Source organism: Armigeres subalbatus, chromosome 1 (genome assembly GCF_024139115.2).
Source record: "Armigeres subalbatus isolate Guangzhou_Male chromosome 1, GZ_Asu_2, whole genome shotgun sequence".
Taxonomy (NCBI): Eukaryota; Metazoa; Arthropoda; class Insecta; order Diptera; family Culicidae; genus Armigeres; species Armigeres subalbatus.
This window is the reverse complement of record NC_085139.1, coordinates 208,568,819-208,587,645: the sequence shown is the minus strand read 5'-3', so window position 1 is coordinate 208,587,645 and position 18,827 is coordinate 208,568,819. Positions and strand designations below refer to the sequence as shown.

General features: G+C 39.8%; 1 protein-coding gene across 2 annotated transcripts in view; it reads right to left on the bottom strand.

Annotated features, from left to right (window-relative positions):
• The window catches only part of LOC134205710 (uncharacterized), a 35,510-nt gene extending 23,461 nt beyond the window's left edge, over nucleotides 1-12,049 (bottom strand). The window contains exon 1 of one of the 2 annotated variants that reach the window (XM_062681247.1): nucleotides 11,606-12,049. The gene's annotated coding sequence lies outside the window, so the exon portion shown is untranslated. Of the gene's footprint in view, nucleotides 1-11,494 lie in introns of both variants that reach the window. The other variant, XM_062681248.1, reaches the window with a different exon arrangement.
• Nucleotides 12,050-18,827: the final 6,778 nt, after the last annotated feature.

Genomic DNA, 18,827 nt, shown 5'->3' with positions numbered 1-18,827 from the left:
GTCGGGGCACCATTAGTGCGGAAGTTTCCTTCACCGGAACTGGTGGATCACCCTCGACGCCGGGGGAAGTCAGGAGGATTCGAGTGAGGAAGTTTGCGGCACGACCGCCGAGGGATCGAGACAACGTAGCAGTGGATCTCAGCAAGCCAGTCGGCGCCCCCCCCAGAAGTAGTCGCAGCATCCAGTGGGTTAAAGGCCACGAGAAAGGCAAAAACAGTTTTTTTGTTCAGTTAAATCTTGTTCTTGTGTGGGATCGCAGTAGTCGCTTGTGAAGGCTGATCAAGTTTTATTTTGCTCTGTCATTTTTATTTCCTAAAATTGAAAAATTATTTAGCAATCCTGAAATTTTAGGATAGCGCCCCATCTTCCCACTGATGGTTTCTGTTTTAGGTATAGCGACTTTGTAAACATATTGAGTTCCCACCGCGCGTTGCTAAAAGTAGTCTTTTTTCTTCAATGGCTCTACATTCTAACTGGAACTTGGCTAGCTGCTCAACTTAGTATTCTATGTGCCTTTTCTCAGTTATTAATTGAAAGCTTTTCTGTGCCCGCCATTGCTTGAGTATGTATTGTGAGTAACAACTATGCCCAAGGAGCCCACTCGAAAACATCCTTTTGACCGAATCGGGAATAGAATTCGCCATCTCTGGAAGGCAATTCTACGCTTTTGCTCGCAGGAATAGCTGGAGATCCGTCGTAGTAAATTTTTTCACCGTTATTCCTTCTGGACTTCCTTCCTCCTGGAAGTCGAAAAAAATCCTCCTGAAGTTCCCACCAGTTTTCCTACAGGAAACTCCTGACAAAATCCTGCAGGAATGCTTCCACAGTTTTTTTTTTCTCTGGAGGATGTCGCGGAGAAAAAAAATGTAAGAAAATCCGAAAAAATCTAAACAATTCTCTTGAAAAAAAATAGGTTTTCAATTGAAATCACCAAAGATATTATTGGGCAATCCCAATAAAAAAAATCCCGAAAGATTCTGGAAGAAGTCCTAAAACTATTCTGGGAGAACTGCTAAAGATTCTTAACATAACACAAAGATTGCCGGGGAACTCCCGGAGAAATCTGCCAGGCATCCTACATGAAATGTTTAAATGAACGACAGAAAGGAGAAACTTGCGGGAGATTCTCTGGAGGAACTAGTTGAAGAACATACTGAATAATTACTAAAGGAACATTCTGAGGGATTCCTGGAAGACCTCCTCCTTGGAATAACCTGCAAAACAAAAACAGTAGAATTTTCATTTGCGAAAAATCCATGAATATTTCGGTCTCTTTGCGGGTGCCGGTGCGCATCACTCCTAGTTACAGCTGATCTATTAGAACTACAATTTATTACTTCATCGAAATTGTTCAGAAAAAGAAAACACAGATTTTCTGCAATTTTTTATCAAGTGACGTTTCACAAAATAGCAACCCTGTATAGAGCTTGCTGACGTTTAATCATCTTTCTCTTTCAAGTACAGAAGCAGAATAGGATTTGTTTTCATCGGGAAACGTTTCCCGATGAAAACAAATCCTATCCTGCCTACGCGCTTGAAAGAGAAAGATGTTTAAACGTCAGCAATCCTTATGGAAATTTGGCAACCCAATATGGGGCGCTAAATTTGGAAACCCACGGCTAATTTTGAGTTGCGTTCTTATTTTACATTTCCGTTTAGATACCTCCGGTGTAAAAGTGGGTCCCTGAAAAAGGCCTGGAAATAGCAATAGGGCCCCAGATGAGGACTCCCGTGGAGGTGCTCTAAGTGTTATAAGTTGATTGTGTGTTTCGAAGCGAATGCGAAAAGTGTCAGTAGGAGTTTCGAAAAATATAGATGGTCTGGAGAAAGAAGCTGGAAGCTGGAAGGAGTTAAAAAGGAAGGTAGGGTCTACAAATGACACTTTTCGCACAGTGCATGTCATTTGAAGTTTCCGACACTCAGTCTTCTCCTTCTTCTTTGCTCCGCAAAATTAGAAGTTTTTTCTGTTCTCGCAATATCTGATTCTGCTGTGTGGGCGAGTAGATTGTAAAATGATACAATCAGTGCAGTGCAGATTTGTTCGTGTTTTGTATTGGACGTAGAACGATCGGAGATCGCGTCCAGACGTGTTTCCTACAGTAAGCAGAACAATCGGCCGGTCATCGAAATTTTGTTCTGCTTTGTGCGGTAAGCAGAACGATCGGCCGGTAACCGAAATTTTGTTTTGCTTCGTGCGTGTGTGTAAATTAAATATCGCGTCTAGATATGTATTCTTCAGTAAGCAGAATAGTCGGCCGGTCATCATAGTTTTGTTCTGCTTTGTGCGGTAAGCAGAACGATCAGCCGATCACCGAAATTTTGTTCTGCTTTGTGTGGCATTTAAAAAAAATTAGTATTGTTTTCATCGATCAAACTACACGCTATATGCGGCATACCGTTTACCAAAACCCTGCATAACCCTCGGAATGGTAGTTTCGACAGCAACATTTTTTTGCGTGTATAGATAATAACTATAGGGGGAGATCCCCCAGTGCCGGACACATAAGCCATTTAACGAAAAACTCTCTAATTATCCGGATTATGTTTACTTGTATCCCATATACATTGATGATTCATTCAAACTATATTTGATCATTTGAACACGTTTTTGGACGATGTATTTAAATGATGAATTTTAGTGGAAATTTTCACAGTTCAGAAAAGTGTCCCCGAGTACCGGACACTATTGCATCATGCCCAAACATGACCAAGTACCTATTACATGAGTAAAGACATCATTTAGAATAGTAATATTTTTCATTTGCTTCCATGAGCGTAGTTAGGATTTCGGGTAGGGGGGGGGCATCTTTTTTAGGTCTTCTGAATCGTAGTTTTATAGTAGTTTAAAAAACACATGAATATTAGTGCTTGGCACTATTTCCAAAGTTCCAAAAACTTTGAAACCAAATCCACAACCAACAATAAAGGCTGGATCCCAATAGCGCGTTGCGCGTTGCGTTGAAGTCAGCGTTTCGTACTAAAACGCAACGCCAATGAACGTGACGCATTCACGCCCACAATGCAACGTTCGCGTTGTGCGTTTATTTAACAACAATAATGATTACTGTACCGCTCATAAAAAAAATCTTTTGCTCATTTTTGGTCGCAACGAAAAATATACGCCAGGTAGTCGCCTAAAAAAACATACCTCCAGAAAAAAGCTGAACTTTGGGGACAGTATACTAGAAGAGTTTCCGCGTCCGAAGGTCTGCATGAGAGCCTTGGAGAATGTTCACGAAAGATGTAATTTTGTAGCAAGGCACAATAAAACAATAATTAATTTAAAAATACATGATTTATCAAATAGTTTTAAATAAAGTGGGAAAATTATTAATGCAATTAGTATTCAGAAAGAATATGAAATCGGCTATGACAATTATTATAAAAATCCTGCATTCTTCCATGAGTTTTAGAAAACAAGAACCATACATCTGAATTGCTAAACAAATCCTCTCTGAAATAGTATTTATTATAAAACAGGCAGAAAAAACAAACAAGCTTTATCCAGTAATTTCTTCGACAATTGCTCCAGGCATTCTATCAGGGATTTTTTAGAATTACCTCCAGGAGCTTCTTTAGCAATGTCTTCTTCCACCATAAATTTCGCCGGGATGATCCGAAAATTCCACCATTATTTACTCAAAGAAATCCTCCACGAACTCCTTTATAAGTTCTGCAGGTAATTCTTCAGATAATTTCGTGCAGTTTCTCATGACAATTTCTAAAAAAAATGGACCGTGGAATTCCTGAGAATATTACGTGCAAATTTTGCAGAATTTCCAGTAAACATTCCTGAGAATTTTGCGAAAAAATTTCGAATTTCTTATGTAAATTCCATAAAATTTTCCGTGTAAGTTTCGAATAATTTCTTGTGAAAATCTCAAATTTTCCAGGAATTCCACCGAAAATTTATACAGAAATTATACCGAAAATGAAATCAACTATGGAATTTCGGACGAATTCCTAGATCAATAAAACAAAGAAATCCTGAAAGAATTCCGGTGGAAACTTCAAGATTACCACTGAGAGATCCTGAAGGAGTTTATTCGAAAAATCCTCCGGGAATTCTTCCAGGAGTTTCATCGGCAGTTCCTCCAATTATTCCAAAATTCCGCCGGGAGTTCCTCCGAGAATTATTCCGGTAGTACTATTGGCAGTTCCTACGGGGATTACTCTCAAAATTCTTCCGGGAACTTCTCCAGAATTGGAATTAATTTAGGCTTCCTCAGGAATTTATATAGAATTTCCACCAGATGCTCTTCCGAGAATTTCTCTGAGAGCTCCTCAGGAAATTCTCCGGGAGGTCCTCTGATGATGATGATGGTTCAGCTACATACCACTACAAAGGTTTTAGCTAGACGAGATTTGTCAATAAGATGAATTCTCCAAGATTTTTTCCGAGAATTTTTCTGGTAGAATTCACCGGCAGTTCCTCCGGGGGTTCTTTTGAACATTCTCCCGGGAGTTTCTTCAGAAATTCTTCCGAAAACTCCTTCGAGAATTCCTTCGGGAATTCCACCCGCAATTCATCCGAGAGTTTCTCCAGAAATTCCTCCGGGAGTTCCACCAGTAGCTCTTCCAGGAAATCATTCAGACTTTTTTCAGGAAATCATTTAGGCTTTCTTCAGAAATTTAGCTGGAAATTCCTCCCGATAGTTTCTCTGGGAGTTCCTCCAGGAGGTCCTCTAGGAATTCTTCTAGGAGTTCCTCCTGAAATTCTTCCGGGAGTTCTTACGGGAGCTCCACCGGCAGTTCCTCCGGGAATTCCACCGGGTGTTCTTCTGAGGAGGAACTCCCAGAGTAATTTCTGGAGGAATTCCCGGAGAAATTATCAGAGAAATTCTCGGAGGAACTGCTGGTGGAACTTTTAAAAGAATTTCTTGAAGAACTACAGGAAGAATATCCGGAGGAAATTGTGGAGGAACTCTCGTAAGAACTCCTGGATGAACTTCCAAATGAACTTCCGTAAGAATTCCAGGAGAAGTACCTGAAGGAATTCCCGGAAAAATACCTGTATGAATTTCCGGGGAAATACTTGGATGAATTCCAGGAGAAATTTCTAAAGAAATTCTTGAAGGAAATTCTGAAGTAATTGCGAAAAGAATTCCAGAATGAAATTCTAGAGAGTTTCGCTATTGAATTCATGAAGGTATTCCCAGAAAGTTTCCTGGAAGTTATCCCGGAGGAATTAAAGGAAGAGTTCCTGGAGGAATACCCGGAGAAGTTCTTAGAATAATTTTCGAAGGATTTTCTTTTAGATTTACAAGTGAAATTATAGAGCGAAATCAGAGGATTTCCGTGAAGAAACTTCTGGTGGAATTTTGGGAAGAAATTCCATATGTATTCTTGAAGGAACTCTCGAATGTATTCCCAGAGGAAATGCCGGAGATTTTTCTGGAAGAATAGCCGAAGAAATGGCTAGAAGTAAAACTTTGAGAAAAGAAAGAAAATTTTTAAGGAAATTTCTCATGAATTTCTTAAAAAAAATATTAGTGAGGGGTTTCTAGATAAGGAGGAATTACAATTACATGAGAAGGATTTTCGAATGATTTTCAGAGGAATTTGTGAATAACTTTCCGGAGGAATTTAAAAGTTCCCAGGGGAGATTCTAGAAGGCTTTTAAGGAGAATTCCCGAATTATTTCGAGTTGTTTTGAACTTTCATATATTATGGATCCTAGATACTTTAATATGTTTTTGGGAATCTTTTGAATTTCAGCCACTATTTCTGAATATGATTGGATTGTAAAGTGCACATGTTTAAGGGTATTCATTTCAGTACCCGTTCAATCTTTACACCATATAGGGGGGGAGCGACGCCCTCCCCCCCTTCCTGCCCTCCTCTGGCTACGCTTTTGCTTGCTTCAATGCTAAAGAAAATGTTTCACATTTTTGTTCAATTTCAAATTTTGTACAAAGCTTACAACATGGGGATCTTATATTCCATGCAGGTAAAGGACTTTTCAATATCTTTCTTCTGTAGGGCAAAACGTCCTATCGTTGTGGTATGTCCTAATGGTGCGGTAGTGTTAAAATAGTCCATTATGGATATAATAGCATCAAAAACAATTGTGGATACGCTAAAACTCTTCGAATAAACGACTAGAACAGCTTTTGTTTGACAAAATCCCGTTCAAAATTATGAAAAGTAAACATTTTTCATTAATAAAATGAATCCTTTGAGCCTATTATTGCGGTAGTGCTAAGGTCCTATCGTTGTGGTATCGATTTCCATAAGAATAACATGCAATACCGCAACAATAGGACTGACATTGCAAAAATGTCGCAACGCGTCGTGTCCTATTATTGCGGTAGTTTGTTTTTGTTGTGATAAAACAAAACAACATAAGTTTAGCCCAATTGACGTAATATTTACAAACATATAATTAACGAGCAACCTATTCGACTACTGCAATACGGAAAAAGACCAACGGATAATTTTTAAACATCTTTTCAAATCAATTTTTTTTTGACACGGTGCTTAACCCCTCCATAATAGGTCGTTTTACCCTACTACATTAAATGATGGAGGGATCCCTGCAAGAGCCGTTTTTAGAAGTGTCCGATATCGGGAGGTATCCGGCGATGGGGAATCTCCCCCTACATGTTCTGAAAACCGGTAACTTGCGCTGTAATATGGCCGTCGTGAAACGTTGAAAGTGGGAATAGAGATTCTCCCTTGGCCCGAAAAACGCCTGCATTGGTCTCACTGAAACGAAAAGTCGAAAACCTGAATGTCAGTATTTTGTAATTTATGTTCTTCTTTTTATTGTTATTCATCTGCCAGATTACTGTGATTAACTATCATCAGCGATTTTCTCAATAGTAAACAATCGTAGTACACACAATATTGGAATTATCATTTGATAACTTCTCAGGTGTGAAAAATAGGCGAGTTGTCATCGGCGATAACTTTTCAAATTTAAAAACCGATTGATAATAAACACAAAATTATCATTTTAATGTGAACCTAACTAATACCGGGTGTTGCGAAATGGTGAGTTGATATCCGGGAAGGGGCGCCTAACATAGCTCTGGTCCTCACAAGTTCCAATACTCACGCTTCCACGGGTCTTCCGATGACAATTGACCGCCACCTAAGGATTGCGTACTTAGCTGGTAGTGCAGCCTGGGCACTGTTCTCCTTCTGACATCAGCTAGAGTGAGAGGGTGCGTCCTGTGGGGTCTGACTAGGATGTGGTGGGGTTCGACAGTGGGCTCTGTTGAACTTCTATAAAAAGCTGCAAGTGTCCCCAAGCAGGCCCTATCAAAGCGACCGTGTGCCGCTCAAAGCGTACTAGCCTAGTCCTGGTGTTGGGTGGGACTTTAAACAAATTTGACCCGACTGATCGAGCGTTTGTCCACCAAGGACGACTCTTAGCGCGAAACAACGGACACGAATAAGAACATGGAACGTTTTAACCCTAGCCCAGCAGGGTAAATTGGCACAACTTGCCAATGAGGCACGTCGCATGAAGCTTGAGATCCTGGGACTGAGTAAAGTCCGTTGGCCAAACTTTGGAGACCACAGAACGCCGTCGGGACAAGTTCTGCTATACTCTGGTTTACGAGGTGAACACGCTCCCCGGCATCGCGGAGTTGGCTTCCTATTAAGCGCTCAGGAACACTCTGCGCTTATGAAGTGGGAACCTATAAGTGAAAGGATAATCGTTGCCAGATTTAGAACACGGGTCCGAAACCTTACTATAATCCAATGTTATGCGCCAACCGATGCTGCCGATCTGCAAGACAAAGAGAACTTCTACAGTCAACTCAATGCCGTCGTAGATAGAATTCCGAAAGGTGATATCAAGTTCTGTTTAGGCGACTTCAATGCGAAGATCGGATCCGACAACTCGAACCATGAGGGCATTATGGGACGCCATGGTCTCGGAGAAATGAGCGAAAACGGAGAGCTGTTCGCAGAATTTTATTTCGCAGAATTTTTCGCAGATATTCCGGAAGGTGGCAGCGTGAAAGACCAATGGACCGCCATCAAGAATGCCTTCATCGCCACCAGCGAGAACAATCTGGGCGAACTACGCACCCAGAGAAAACAATGGATCACCGATGAGACCTGGAGGAAGATAGAGGCGCGAAGAGAAGCCAAAGCCGCGATAGAGCGATCGAAAACCAGAGGAGCCAAAGTCTTAAGTAAAATGCTCATGTCGACGGGACAAGCGAGCATGGGCAGTGAATAATCAGTTATTGAACGACCCAACTGACCAACTGAAACGCTGGTTTGAGCACTTCGAACAACTTTTTCAAGTGTCAGCCAGGCCATCACCACCTCGGCATGATCTGCCTAGGATCCGACGTATAACACTCGTCAATACCGAAGCTCCACCACTGCTAGAGATTCAAGCAGCCATTCAAAGCATGAAATCGAATAAAGCCCCAGGGGTCGACCGCATATCAGCCGAGATGCTCAAAGCTGACCTCATGACATCCGCTCAACTGCTGCATCGTTTAATTCCTAATATCTGGGACACCGCAACTTTCCCGGTCGACTGGATGCAAGGTATCTTAGTGAAGGTGCCCAAAAAGGGTGACCTGACTGTATGCGATAACTGGCGAGGCATTATGTTGTTGTGTACCGTTCTCAAAGTTCTGTGCAAAATTATCTTAGCCCGGATTCAGGAGAAGATGGATGCGACTCTCCGGCGGCAGCAAGTCGGATTCCGTGCCGGAAGATCCTGTGTGGACCATATTGTCACGCTCCGCATCATTCTGGAGCAGGTCAACGAATTCCAAGAGTCCCTTTACTTGGTTCCAAGGGAGTTCCTGAGAAAATCATCGGCCTCATCGAGGCACAGTACGAGGCCTTTTCGTGTAGAGTGCTGCACAATGGAGTCTTGTCCGACCCTATCCGGGTCGTAGCTGGTGTGAGGCAAGGATGTATTCTATCACCGTTACTGTTCCTCATCGTAATCGATGAGATTCTGGTAGATGCGATTGACCGTGAACCAAACCGCGGGCTGTTATGACAGCCTATAACCATGGAGCACCTAAACGACTTCGAATTGGCTGATGACGTTGCACTCCTCGCGCAACGGCGCTCTGATATGCAGAGTAAGCTCAACGACCTTGCCGAGCGCTCCTCCTCGGCAGGTTTAGTCATCAACGTCAACAAAACCAAATCGTTGGATGTAAACACGGTGACTCCTTCCAGTTTCACAGTAGCCGGGCAACCAGTGGAGAATGTTGAAAGCTTCCAATATCTTGGTAGCCAAATCGCGTCAGACGGCGGTACCAAGATCGACATAGGAGCACGGATCAAGAAAGTAATTGCTGCCTTTGCGAGTTTAAAAAATATCTGGAAAAACAGGCAGATAAGTGAACGCACTAAAATACGAATTTTCAACTCTAACGTGAAATCTGTGCTGTTATACGCTAGCGAAACATGGTGTGTATCAGTGGAGAACACTCAACGACTGCAGGTGTTCATTAACAGATGCCTGCGGTATATAACTCGGGCCTGGTGGCCTCACAACTGGATCTCAAACAACGAGCTCCATCGTCGTTGTCACCAGAGGCCGATAGCAACAGAAATTCGGGATCGGAATTGGGGCTGGGTCGGCCACACTCTACGTAGGGGCGGAAACGAAATCTGTAAACAAGCATTAGACTGGAATCCAGCGGGACATCGCAGCAGAGGCAGACCCAGAGGCTCATGGCGGCGAAGCCTCAATAAAGAAATAAAAGAAGTCGACCGAAATCTAACCTGGCAACAGGTTAAAGTGATAGCCGGGCAACGCTCAGGATGGAGATCTTTCAAGTCGGCCCTTTGCACCACCGGAGGTGTACAGGATCCATAAGTAAGTAAGTAACTAATACCAATTTAATTTGCTTTTGTTTTTATATTTTGATAATATTGTTTATTGCTTATACCCTTACATCTTTATTGGCAATCTCTCATTTTTTTATGAAAAATTTCTAATTGTTCAGATCGAAATCCTCCTCTCCATTTGTTATTATCGATGTATTCTGTTGATGCCGTAGTATCTTTTCATGCTGTTATTCCTTATTACCTGCTGCGGATAGAATCGATTTGGTTGTCAAACTGAAGCCAAAATTTTCTATTGTACCGGAGCCAAACATTGAAGATTGTGGTTATGTTCGTTTTAGATCTTATATTGAGAAGTATTGTTATTATTTGGGGAAAAAATAAAAATAAACTTAGATTGAGTTTTGCATTCTTTGTAACAAATATATTCACATTATATTTCGAGTGGATAATTAGTAGGAATGCAACTAAAAAGCACTCGTTACGAAATTTCACGAGATTCAGTAGCTGATTAGAGCAGAAATGTATGTAAACCATCGTAAAGTCATGTTGAGTCTCGCGCATTCGTGCGCATACATGCAGCATGGAAAGAGAATTTCGAAGAGCGGGAAATGTTTGACAGCCGGAGAACTGCAAAATAATTCTGCTTATAGGATTGATTTCAAAATATCCCGCTACTCGCTTGAGAGCAGAAAAGCGGCTCTATCGTCGTTCACGTTTGCTCTACGACCCATTTCATTCAATTTCAAGAAAAAATTACAAGTCAAAAGCTTTACATCATTGCGCTGGTATACTACCATTGTCAAGGTATACTACCCCAAGCATTCAGCATTTTTTATTCAAATAACATTCAAGTTTGACCAGCAATTTCATTGTCTTTTAAGATTATTCAAGCGAATTCCAAATTTCAATTTCAGCAGAGAGCTTTTTTTTCGGCTCACTGACAGTTCGTGACAGCCAGATTTCGGCTCGGCTGACATACACACTTAAATGCATAATTCCAGCACGGTAATCTTTTTAACTGGTATCATTCTGTAAAAATAATTTTATACCGTAAGTTTAGTTAAATGTATAGAGATTTTTTGTATCTGTTTCTCCTTCCTATGGGTGAATCCCAATCTATGTTTCTAGTTACCCCACCCAACTAACACAACTTCCTTCCTGTAATAATTATGGAGATGCAGATGTATTCTCGATCTCTAGTAGCATCTATAACCACACTAATATTCCCTTCATTTCCCAACTGACAGGAAGCACTTAGCCGGCGCCACCATTGATCAACATTCAAGAGCTGCGGAAACGTACACTTCGAGAATTGATGGTAAACCCCAGATACTATTCACTTGGATCGACGTGCCATTTCACCACCTCCCGCTCTGATCAATTACGGAGTTGTAACCATTGATAATATCAATTTATGTAGGTACAGTCAGTCTAAGCTAAGCTAAGCTAACTTGATTTCAATTCGACAAACGAGAAACAGAATTTCTTTCTGTCGCAGAAGCTTAGTCATGCGTTTTCTCCGAGCGCACCGATAGCCGCAAACACATAATTTATGTTTCTTCCTCTCAGATACATTAAATTTATTCTTCTAGCATTTTATGTATAGTTGAAATAGTGACACATTCTCATCAAATTTCAATCAATTTTTTTTGTTCAGCTAACAAAATTCCAAAATATATAACCAATGATTGTTGTTCATACTCACACGTTTGATGCAAAATGATCTTTTCACAGTTTTGTGAAATATAAAACGTATAAACAACAGCTATATCTAACTTTTCGTAACTTGTTATACCTAATGCTGACGAGCAATTACCTCTCTTCTGTTTCACCACAGTATAGATAATCCTGGACTTCAGCTATTAATCGACTAAGCCGAAGATGACTCCGTTAGAATCGAACTTCAATTTAATTCAACTGGAACCTCAGTCACGTAGCGCACTCAAAGAACTGACGCAATAAGCATTCGTCATGTCGACATTCAGGCATATCTTTTCTGCTTCTTATTCATCATCTATATAAAAATGTTCGTATCCGCATATACATTGAAAACGGCTGTGTTGATTTTGTTCATTCCTTCAGCAAATCTGTTCGTTATTATTACCGACGTCCCAGGTTTATACTATAGTTTCCTATCGTGAATATCACGAATAAAATTGAGAATTCGTGGAAAAATTAAATAAAAACTCATATGGAAGTGTAGCATGCGCGGTTCACAACGCGCATTCTCGCCTACTATGCAGGACAACGTCTGCCGGGTCTACTGGTTCCGAAATAAAAGCGCAGATAACAAAACGAGTTATGGGCCAAACACAATACGCGAGGAGAAGTGGGTGAACGCTGTCATCAGAGGAAAAGTAGAATCACTGAAATTTAACACGGCAAGATATAGCCAATGGAATTGAAAATAATTTTAAAAATTACAAACAGACATTTTTTTGAAAATGATTTATTAGGCGGGATTAGAAATTCAATCAAGATTAAAAGTAGTACCATCTCCAGAATCATTTCAAGAAAAAACTTCATTGTCATTAACAATCAAATTAATATATGTATAATGTAGATAATCAAAATTCTAACCTCATTCTATAAATTATTTGTTAATAAATTTTGTCTTGAAATTTTGAAAATTATTTTGAAAGCTGCATCCCATACCTCGCTGTGAATTTTTTTTCATGATTCTACTTTTTCTTTTGATGACAGAATTCATTCTTCTCCTAGCATATGGATACGTTTGCGTGCGGTTTGACAGTTTTCCCATGGGAAAACTGTCAAAACGCACGCAAACGTATGCATTGTGTTTGGGCCATTACTCGTGCAATAATGTGTGGTAAAGAAAGCCGAACTTAGCTAGTTCAATAAAGCTTATCTTATCAACATTGATTGTGAATTCCTGGAAATGATATACCTGACGGATTGCTATAAAAAAAATCATAGGGGTTGTGTACAAAATCGAAAATGACGAAATCTAAACAAAGCACTATAGAGCCATACTCAGCTTCTTTTACACCTTCTGACATTTTAATGACAAAACACAAAAAACAGTATGAACTTTTACAACGGCAGTCGAAATACTTTTCGTATATCAAAAATTATACTTTTTTTTCTTTTTTTTACTAATTTTATTTGCTAATTATCTAATACATGCATTCATCTCTTAGAGCTGTTCCGTGTTTTCTTAACACTATCATCCTTATTTGCTATGTTACATTTTTAGTTATTATTAATACATTTCAATTGCCTCTGGCAGTAAGGATTTCCCTCTGGCTGGATTGAACCATGTAGGAATTACAATGTTTTTAACTTAAACTAAACTTAACCTAATTTATACTATGGGTACAAGGAGCTAATCGTTACAATAGAAGGTTGCAACGATTTTTGTCTAAAATTGGAAATTATTTTGTTGGACATTTGTTGCAATGTCTCAATATTAGAAATTCTATGAAGCTCATTGGTACTATACCACGGAGGCAACTTCAGAATCATTTTCAAAATTTTATTTTGAATCCTCTGGAGTGCCTTCTTTCTGGTAATGCAGCAACTAGTCCATATTGGCACAGCATACATGGTAGATCATTTTGACAACTGACTGGCGGTCGTCACAAGAACCACCAAAAAAGTGTCGTTGGCGCCGAAGTGCTTGGCAGCAAAGGGGGGGGGGTGTATGTTTCTTGCGTTGTCTGCTTGTAAATTAATTCAGTTTTGTGAGTTTCAGGAAATATTCGGAAAGTGATAGAAAATGTTATGATGGAATAAAATTCGATTTTAAATTTTGAAATGATTTTGAATTTAAACAATAGATTTAACGACTATGTAATATAATATCAAAATCATTATGATTTGCTTTTTGCTGATTCCAAAAGACGAATTTAAGAACGTCTTTGGAATTAGAAAAAAGCAAATCATAATAATTATGATATTATATAACATTGAAAATTGCTTAATTGCATTTGCATATAATCGCATATTTGTACCATCTTCATTTTTAACTAATTCTCCATCAAAAGCTTTTTTTAAAGTAGGGTAGAGAACCATTTGGGCAGCACCCCCTATTCCCGTCAGCAACGTTCATTACTCGAGCGCATTACAACCGGATTACTTGTTTTTTAGTACATGGTTAGTTTCTGTCGATATCTAGTGATGTACAAACAATCAAGACATTTGGTTGGAACGCGGTCGAGTTATTAACGTTGCGGACGGGAATAGGGAGTGCTGCCCAAATAGTCCCGCTCCCTATCTTCTTCTTATTGGCATTACATCCCCACACTAGGACAGAGCCGCCTCGCAGCTTAGTGTTCATTAAGCACTTCCACAGTTATTAACTGCGAGGTTTCTAAGCCAAGTTTACCATTTTTGCATTCGTATATCATGAGGCTAACACGATGATACTTTTATGCCCAGGGAAGTCGAGACAATTTCCAATCCGAAAATTGCCTAGACCGGCACCGGGAATCGAACCCAGCCACCCTCAGCATGGTCTTGCTTTGTAGCCGTGCGTCTTACCGCACGGCTAAGGAGGGTCCCCGCTCCCTATATCACTGATTAAACGATGGAATTATTTTATTGGTACGGCGTAAGGCAGGGCGAATATTTTTCTGAATTGTGAACCTCTGGGAATCCATATGAAAAAATACAGCAAAAAGTATTGGTAATTAAACGACATGTGAAATCACAAATATTCCCAACAAATGAATATTTATTATTCGATTAAATTAGATAAATTTTACAAGCGACAAATTTATTTCCATTATAAGAACAGTAAGTTTGATTGAATGTTGCACCTATTCGCATGCCTTTAATATGTTCATTTAGAATAATAAATCACCTTTATTTGAGAAATTGTATACGAAAACTTCTTTCTTGTACTGAAAAAACAACTTTTGAACGGAGGGATCGTAGACCAATAGTGTTATAATACCAAACGATTAAGTTCGAAAAGAGCAGAGCAAGTCTTTATAATAAAGGAACAAAATGGAAATATGCACATTCCAACACTAGGGGAACGGTTCGGCACTTGATCCCATAGCTCCTATTTCCATCCCATCAAAAACAAAGCAATGAAAAGGAAATTGGCTTGTATCTTATTTTGTGATTTTTTTTACCACTGATCACTCGTGTTAGCAAAAGGAAGCGACTAGATTGGTGCTGAATTTCTTTGTTTTGCGATGAGATGAATATATGTTCAATGTTTAGTGAGATGGAAACGGAACAGTTCCCCTACATATTAAATGAGTACTCGACCTTTCTAGCACAGTTCGATCAAAACCTGCTAGTTTTCGTTCAAGTAGATGTAATAAATTGACTTCCGTGTTATACAACATAACATAAAGTTAGGGTTCATTCACAAATTACATAACGCTAAAATAGATCATTTTCAACCCCCTCGTAACGTGTTTGTATGGAAGGGTTCTAAAATTTGTATGGGGCGTAACGCTCGGACAGACACCCTCCCACCCCCTAAAGCGTTATGTAATTTGTGAATGGGCCCTTATAGGTTAATTTAAATTTTCACTGTAATTTTCAAGTTCATATTATTAATGGAAAATGAAAAAAAAAATCGAGTCAGCATGGAGAATCGAACTTTGGTCCGCAGAGTGAGAGACCATCTCGTACGCCACTCCGGCATTTCCACTTCGTGAAAGCGATTTGATCAAAGTGTAACAGGTTAAGCATTCTGGTGATTCAGTTATTCTTCATCAAAATGTTTCAGACTCAGTAGGTATGCTGAATGCATCATCGATTTCTCGTCGAAATGCTTGAAAAGATTAAGTTATATCGATGATATAGTCACTTTGTCGGTAGTTGGGACATTCGAATATATCTATTTGATTGTTTATATGAATAAAATAAGCACCAGCTGCGGTTTGCATAAAATGGAATGGAATTTGTTTTAACAGCCACGTACTCGCAGAACAAGGTTTCCGTTAGACGCTAGTAAAATTAGGTCATACTAAATCGAGCGAGACACCAACGATTTTATCGTTTACATCAGCGGTTCTCAACCTGGGGTACATGTACCCCCGGGGGTACCTTCGCTGACCCCAGTGGGTACCTCAGACGAAAATGCGTAATGACGGACATATAACAATTCCAATAAAAAACTATTGGTAAAGTTTTAATAATTGTATAAATTTATAATCCAAGACTTTGTATTGTACATAATAGGGAGTGAGTGCTAGTAATGGACCCCGTGCGTATAATGGACCCCTTGAACAAAAACCGAGAGTTTACGCTTGAATCTACAATTTCCTGCAAACTTCCATAGGATAAAGTTGCTTCACTTATCAGGGTAGTAGTTCCATACAATTGTTTTGCACTGGGAGACTAAAATTTAGTTATATTAACTAATTTATGAATGTAAACGCGCTAGAGGGTCCATTACTAGCACAGAAGGGGGGGTCCATAATAGGCAACAGGAACATGTGGAAATGGAACATGTAAATCAAATGGGGGGACCATTATACGTATGTAAACAAACTCGATGTTGCGTATTATGGACCCGGGGGTGGCCATAATAGGCAACCTGGCTGCATAATTTTAAAATACATATTTTAGTAGTAAAAATGAATGTTTTACCATGTGTTATGTACGAAACGCGATGTAGACCTGTGCGCCGCCGCGCCACGCCGCCGCCGCCGACACTTATTGACGTACGCCGACGCCGGTGAAGGTGTCGGCGGCGCGCCATACGCCGATTGGCTCCACGCCGCCGAATTTCGTATTTCACGCCGATGATTGGCCAACACAAAAATCACAGTATATAGTGTGTTTGCATCTACCGAACCAAGGCAACCTATCAGGCATTAATTAAATAGCTGTTATATCTTTAGCAGATTTGTTTTTATCTCTGTTACTTTTACCGGCATTGGCGTGTTAAATGCGAGGTCATTCAAGAACTTCTTGGCAACAGACCTACAAATCAACGAGCGTAGTGATGAACTTCCAATCTCATATGTAACTTCATGTGGAATAATCTCATTCTGGTCGCATTGGGTGGTTCATCATCTCTTTAAAGGTTTGAATATCTTAATTGATTAAGTGCTGATTTAGTATATATTCGCGGCTAGTTACAAGTCGACACTATGAAAGTTGGATTTAGATTCCCAGTCTGGTAGGATTTTTTAAACTTCTCTGAGCATGGAGTATCAATGTGATTGCCTCGTGATATGCGAATACAAAAATGGTAACTTGGCTTCTGGAGCTGGAGCACGATAGGACACGTGACCCATCAAATTAAACATATCCTTCACTCCTCTTTGTTCTTAAATTGCTAGAATTGCTCTAAAAAAACGGGTTTAATTTATTTTGATAAAAAATACTCAAAGAAATTTCTTGGTTTTTCTTAAATAATGTCCAAATGACATCCTGGAGGAAGTTCTGAAGGAATAATTGAAGAAAATTCTTAGAGTTTTGAGGAATTTTTCGATTTATTCCCGTAGTAATTTCTGAATGTTTTTCTGAAGGAATTCTTGGAGGAATGTCCAACAAAATTCTTGAAGAAATTCAAGAATGTCGGGAATTTCTTGAGGAGTTCTCTTGGAAATTGCTTTAGGAATTCATACATCATAGAATTTTGGAATTTTTGAATTCATCAATTCATAGAATTTTGGAAGCAAATGGCGGAGAAAATTACAGAGTACAGACGCTTACGCGAAGCACGAGGGATAGAGAAAATCTACTTTCAACAGTGTACTCCAACAGACTAATAAATAAATACGCAATACTATATTTTGCTAAACAATACCCAAATAAATTTGTGGGTTTACTTGAAATATTTTCCGAAGGAAGTCTTGGAGAAAGTTCTGAAGGAATGAACCTAAAGAAATTGCTTGGAGCCTTGAGGAATTTCTGGATCCATCTTCGTAGTAATTTTTGGTGGATTTTCTGGAGGAATCCCTGGAGAAAATTCAGGAGGAATGTCCACAAAAAATCTTGAAATAATTTAAGAATGTCGGTAATTCCTTAGGAAATTATATCTGATATCCTAAAATTTGTTCTAGAATTTTGGAAGGAAATGGTGGAGAAAATTCCGAAAGAATTACTAGAAGAATTACCGAGGGAATGAAATGTTTTATGGAATACCTGGAAAAGTTTCAGAGGAATTGTTAAAACAATTTCTGAAGGAATTTTTTAAAAGTATGTGTATATGTACAGTTATCCATCATTCTGGCTTGAGTCTTGCTCTGCATGCGACCAAATATACTCTATTACCAATATAGTCCACTCTGGCTGATTTGGAAAGACAACACATTAGCGCCGCGGTGTCACAAAAGGCAAGCAAAGTAAATAAAAGACATGTCGAGGGGTGTTCAAAGGTATGCAGTATGACATGTCTAAATGATGTGCTAGAAATCATCATATGATTCCATTTTGATATCTGAGTTTGAAAATAAAATCTTGAAAATTGCAATCCAAATTTTTTAAAATTGTTATTTTATTGTAATTTTTCCAATCATTGCAAACAGTTTTTTGTTGTTTTATCGAAATTGTGTAAAATGGACTTAAGTAGTTTCTCAAACAAATGATTCAAATACAATTCTGCTTTCAATGCACTGCTGTATGAACGGCAAAAAACGGAGGCGGCAGACCCGTAAGCAGAGACACTTTTCGTGCATTGTAGTTGCCAAACTACCACACGGAAGTGTACTGGAGTGTCGGACTCGACCATACCGGTAATACCGACTAAACTCCCTTGGGCTCCACCATCGTTTCCCCCAGGAACTACCTCGCAGTACTACTTCTGGGGGGATGGCAGTACTAAGCGTACTCGCTCATTATCGCTCACACAGGCACTCGTCCCATGCGAGACTGACTTGGGCGCTCGCACACCATTCACTCCATTTGAGTCTTACTTGGATGCTCTCCCGGGCGCTCCGCTGCCATGCCTCGAGGTGTCAATAGCGGTAACTGCCTGGGCCTACAGATATTGCGCTACGACACTCCTGCCTCAGCACGAGCAGATCAATTACACCACTGCCGAAGCAGACCACACGCTACCCTGCCGAAGCAGGGACACTCCCCATGCACCACATGTGCAC